At 30.5% G+C, this 6,071-nt stretch overlaps 1 protein-coding gene across 1 annotated transcript in view; it reads left to right on the top strand.

Annotated features, from left to right (window-relative positions):
- Positions 1–608: 608 nt before the first annotated feature.
- The window catches only part of CALCRL (calcitonin receptor like receptor), a 103,345-nt gene continuing 97,882 nt past the window's right edge, over positions 609–6,071 (top strand). The window contains exon 1 of the mRNA XM_007094656.3: positions 609–817. The gene's annotated coding sequence lies outside the window, so the exon portion shown is untranslated. The remainder of the gene's footprint in view (positions 818–6,071) is intronic.

The raw sequence follows: 6,071 nt of genomic DNA, 5'->3' as shown, positions 1-6,071 counted from the left end.
CACATAGTTATGTCATGGGCAAAGAAAAAAAAGGTTTAAAAACCTACAGAATAAAGTTTCATCATTTAATTGTGAAAACCTGATCAGTTAATAACTCTGATTATTAGATCTCAATAAAAGTTGGATCACAGAGTTAATTATGATGGATGTAGGTATTATTTTTGTGTTCCTTTTTGAAGAAGACATGTTAGATAAAAGTTCCCCAAAGCTTTGTAAAGTACACACACACACACACACACACACACACACACACACACACTTCCCTAACTCCTTTAATTTTGGAACAGAATATTATATTCAGATTTCCTTCAAATCACAGGCTGCTCTGTGTGGCAAGTTCTAACAGAACTCAGTCAAGGTGAAATGCAGCCAGCTTTGGCTGCTAACAATGTATTCATACAGCATATGATCTCTGTCTGTTCAGGCTGCTTCTTGCTCTTGTCTCAGAATAAGAAAGGAGTGCTGCTTTCCTGGGGTATGCTATTTGAGAAAGAAAGTAACCTAACACTAACTGCAGGCGGGGTCAGAGTGATGTAACAGGAAGCTCTGATGTTTCCCTTCTGCTGCTGAGCACATACAATGTGACAACACTTCCAATCCACTCAGAACAACCCTCCCTCTCCAGCAGAGAGTATCACCTCCTGATTTAGGATCATCAGGCTCTGTTCACTGGACCTGACCCTGCCTGCAGGATTACATTGCAAAGCTTTCACTCTTCCCCACCTTGCCTGGGGGTAAATCTCTTCTGCGGAATATCAGAAAATCAAATTCCATCCTAAGAATATTTCACCAAGAATTTCCTTAGAAGCTGTGCTGGGTAAGTACACTATTCAGAATAAATATATGTATCCTGAATAGTATTCTCATTTAGTTTGGCAATGTTCCTACTGTGGAATTTAATGACATTGAAATAATATTGAAACATATTCTCATTTATTTCACATTTTAAAGAAACTACAGTGTATTACTCCCAAATGTATACAAAATCTATTACTACTAGATGTTATTATGCACAGTGATATTCTAGAAGATAAATTTAGCAAGTAATAAAAATCTAAATGGATTATAAAGCATACTTCTAAACAAATATCTTAATCAGGGAACAATGCCTTTTAAAATTAGCTCTACTATTAGCTAAGCTTAAATTTTGACAGCTGGAAAACATTTTCCCCCCAGGAAGGGTCTTTAAACTTTTTATACAGTTAGTACTCTGAGAAGGTGGGGGAGAAGAATAACTACTTATGGGGTCTTGGAGTCTCTGCAAAATTGAACAAAATGGAGAATTAAAAAGAAAAGTAATCACTTTGGAATTATTATTATATGTGTCTTCTATTTGCCTTTTATTTGCACATATATCTCTGGCTATTGAACTAATAGAATTTTCACTGTTCATTGTGGCCAGATGTGCTTAAGTCTCTCTCTTACTAACCCTGAATTGTTTCCGCTGTATCTGATCAGGGGGTGGGCTACAAAAGAGAAAAAATCCCAGCTAGGATTAAGAAAATGTTATTTCCACATTAAGTATAATTTTACAACTCTTTAGCTAACAATGCATTGCTTCAATTTCTCTGGTATCTCTCTGCAAGCTTTTGGGGGGACGGCGTGAAATAGAGATAACTGTGAATAAAGAAAAGTGACAAAGTTTTTCCAAATAAGTATAGCAGATTATTAAACAGAGAAATTAAAGTGTGTATTTTTTAAAAAAGAATTTCCAGAAAAAAACTTACAGTAATGTTGAGATGAAACATCTGTTAATGCTTCCTTCACCAGTACAGACTGTCCAGGACTATTAAGAAACTATTGCCTACTTAAGTGTTGGTATAGAGATGTCACAAATTTGTTACTAAGAAAAATTAGATGTCAGATTTGGGTTCAAATTATATTGATTGATATAATTTACTTATATAAAAATTAAGTGTCAGATTTGGGTTCAAATTATATTGATTGACATAATTTATCTGTGTCTATATTCTTTCTTACCTATGTAATTATACTGTGCAGAATGTCCTTCAGTGGAGAAATCCTGTACTTAATCACCCATAATCTGGCACATTAACAGTGTACAACAAACTTATTCTGAGTAACTCCCTCATAATTTTCTACTCAATTTTTCCACAAATTTCTCCAAATAATGGAAACTTCAATTAAGCTTTTTATTTTGTGATTCTTAAAAATATTGTGGCTGATTTCCTATCGCCTTTCAACCATTAACTGTTTTGAATGCCCTGACACATGCGTAGAATTAGAAAAAGTGTTTTTAGAATGTGACTTTGTAAATAGCCATTAGGTAATTAGGGAAGGAAATGAAAAGAACACATTAAATGCCTAACCCCATGCCATGGGTTAGTAATAAAAATTAAAATAGCATTATTTTTAATTTACATTATTTTCTTAGAAGGAGATATTATATTAATATAATATTTTTAATAAGGCACTCCCCACACATATCTAATTTTTATTTAATTGCTAACCAAAAACCCATAATTTTCTTCCATAACAATTAAATTTTTGTTAACTGTACTAATAGTGTGGTTTATAATTTTTATTTTCAGAAAATACTGTTGAGAAACACTAGGTAACGAATTTTGAAGGTCATTAGGCAAAGACTTATTATTTGAGAAAATAATTGAACATTTGAAATAAGAACTCATATTATTATATTCTAAATTTTGTTTTCTTTAATGATAAGAGAGTATCAGAGGATCAATGCATGCTTTCAGCCATAAAGAATTCACTTATTTTTCTAGATGCTATGGGATCGTAAAAGCAATGCAGAGTCTAAGGCCAGTTATAAATATGGAAAATGAAACATAGGGTTGAGAAATTGTAAGAATAATGTGAGTTAAAGTCTGTTTTACCTGCAATATTCAGTTATCTTTAAGAGATATGCTTTTGGTTACCACTACAAGGTCTTTCCCCCCCTAATATATTCCATTCCAAATGGAATTTGGAATTCCATTCCAAATGGAATTTGGAATTCCATTCCAAATGGAAAACATTCCAAAATATTGTTTTATTAAACTATGTAAAAATGTTAGAATACATAAAACTACTCATTCAATTTGAAAAAAAGATTGGGAAAACAGGAAAATAAAAAAGAAATTAGAATTGATTCTGTAGTTTTAAAAATGATGTTAAATGAATGACCACCGTGTATATACTTTACCTACTGGTGATGCCTAGGATACGTTTAAATGGAATCAACACCCTAGCATATTTAGGAGAATCTTCACATTCATCGTATATATTTACCATTATTTTGTACACACCAAATTTATTTCAGTAAGAAATTCAAAATAATATTAAGACAAAAAAAGATGATTTTATATGCTTTATGCTAATGTGGATAAATTATTTGATAAACTCATAAAACTAATCAAACTTCTGTTAATAGTATTAGTATATATTTCTAACTTACATCATTTTTGTAACAACTATAACACTATGTTGCTTTCAACTTTTCTCTCCATGGTTAAAATTTGATAGTACCTTAATTTTTAAGAATTATCTTACAGATATTTATACAAAAATTAACAAAAAAAATTAAAGGATCAAAATATACATTCATGAAACAAAACTGATTTTATACTCTATGTATGATTTTGAACACAGCTTGAAAAAATAATTCTGTTTTAGAGATATCATGATTACGATACCAACTTTTCAAAACACAAATATATTCAAAGGACATTATTTGAAGTCATTGGCTTTATTCTCTATCTTATCTTTGTTTCATATTCAGAGATGCTATTAACCCCAAAACATAAGTTATATCATTGCAATGGTGTTAATGAAAGACACTCAGAGTCAAATTTGTAACACCTCTGTGTTCTTGACTCAATCAGACTATCAGAGAATACACTTAATATGAAAAGCCAGTACCCAGCTATATAAAACATTTGTCTGTATCTGGGTTTAAAGCCCACGCGTGAACCGTAAACATTTATAATTTCTTAGGAAAGCTCTCTTTTTCTACCAAAGTACTTCTACCCTGCTGCATTATTAAATTATTTCAAAAAATCTGCTCATTTAATATAAGAAAATGTTTTGATGAAGTTATGGAAAATAAGAATGTACCAGAAACACAAGATCAGGGTTACATACCAACAAGATATTTCAATCATTTTCCCATTTATTCACATAAACAATCATTCCTATCCAAATTCCTTCATCAATAGCAGTTACACACCTCAAAGTATCTTGGGACTCCTGGGGGCGGGGTCAGGCAGTTAAACAACTGACTCTTGATTTCAGCTCAGGTCATGATCTCACAGTCATCAGAATGAGCACCGCATGGGGCTCTGCGCTGACAAAACGGAGCCTGCTTGGGATTTTCTCTCTCCCTTTTTATCTGCCCCTACTGCACTCTTTCTCTCTCAAAAATAAAATAAAATAAAATAAAATAAAATAAAATAAAATAAAATAAAATAAAATAAAACCTTAAGAATAAAAAGTATCTGGATGATTTTCACGCCTTTGATTTACCTCCCTGTAATTTGGTTCATAACTTGGAAGATGTATAGTCTTAATTAGTATAAAATCGAAGAAGTAAAAGGCAGACTGCATTTAATTGTACAGTTTGAAATGTAAATACTGAGCTAGTGTGATTTAGGAAGAACATATAATTAGATATATGATAATTAAGTCAACAAACCTATTTAAATAACAGGAAATATATTTTCATACATTATATTGCCATTTCGTTTAAACAGGAAAGTCTTCAATAAATTTAGATTATTATTTTTTCATGTCTAATTAGTATTATAATATTGTTCATTAAATCAGATTAATAAAATAATCTGCATTTTCCAGTATTTGTGTAATCTTAAATCTAATTGTTTTTACTTCAATAAATTATTTTACCAAAAAAATGAAGACATGAATTTAATTTTTAACAAAACAATAAAAGTCTTATTATTATTTAAAAATAAAGTAGAATCACTTACTGTGAACTGAGTTAGAGTCTATGTTTACTAGATTATTAGTACTAATTATCAGTTGATAAATTGCAAATATTTTCCAGAACCTGTTTCCTCCTTTTTTTACCTTTAAATTAGTTTGTTTACCTAGAAGAGACAGTTTTATACAATATATTATCATTTGCAAAATAGTCAAAAGAGTGTATTCGTTTTTAAAATGTAAGACTTTTATCTTTTTATTACTTCATGCTTTTAATTAAATATATATATTTTTTACCTTGGTATCAAAAGGGCAAAAAACTCAACCCAACACAGACATAAATAAGTAAGCAAAATAAATAAATAAATAAATAAATAAATAAATAACCAACCTATCTCTATGGTATCAAGGCTATACTATAGCTCAATGCTTTACTGAGGTTGTTGGATAGAGTCAAATTTTCAGAGACATCGTATTCCCCTTAACATGGGAATATATTTTTTAATTAAAAGATGCTAATATGGTATAAACTTTTATATAAATCTGTCATTATTTCCCTATTCAGGTTTAGGTTAATCTAAGCCCAACCAGGTTTCCATAAAACCATGGTGACTCCTGAACATGTCATTTGGTCTATTAAATAACAGTGATACAGTGAAATGGCAACTATGTGGTTTATAAGAGTGCTGCTTCTCCTCACAGATTAGTCACATAGAGGTTTATTAGCATATTCGGGAGCACACCGGTGTTTTATCAATCAAAACTAAAATAAATTTGTTTTATATCCAAAACTAAAATAAATTTGTTTTATATCCAATATAAATTGAATCCATATCCATTGATTAACATGAGACCAAATGTTTGTTTAGATATTGATAGACCTCAATTTTGCTTCCTTTCCAAGGATAATATGAAGGGAAAATGGGAACTTTGGTAAGTACTAGAGAAGAATAAATTATGTTATAACCGAAAATAAGGAGGATTAAAGCTATGGGAAAAGATGTCATCAGTACAAAATGTGTTTTTCTGTTTTATTTTCTTGTTTTTTTTAACTCTAGTTGTTTTCAAATGTGAGGCAAAAGAGCAGACTTGATTTCACTTAGGTAATGGAAACCTAATATTAGACTTCCATGTTTAAATGTTTTATTAATCAGTCTACATATGTCTTTGAA

Source organism: Panthera tigris, chromosome C1 (assembly GCF_018350195.1).
Source record: "Panthera tigris isolate Pti1 chromosome C1, P.tigris_Pti1_mat1.1, whole genome shotgun sequence".
In the NCBI taxonomy this organism is placed as follows: domain Eukaryota; kingdom Metazoa; phylum Chordata; class Mammalia; order Carnivora; family Felidae; genus Panthera; species Panthera tigris.
Note: the sequence above shows the minus strand (reverse complement) of the source record. Positions and strands in the feature narration are given on the sequence as shown.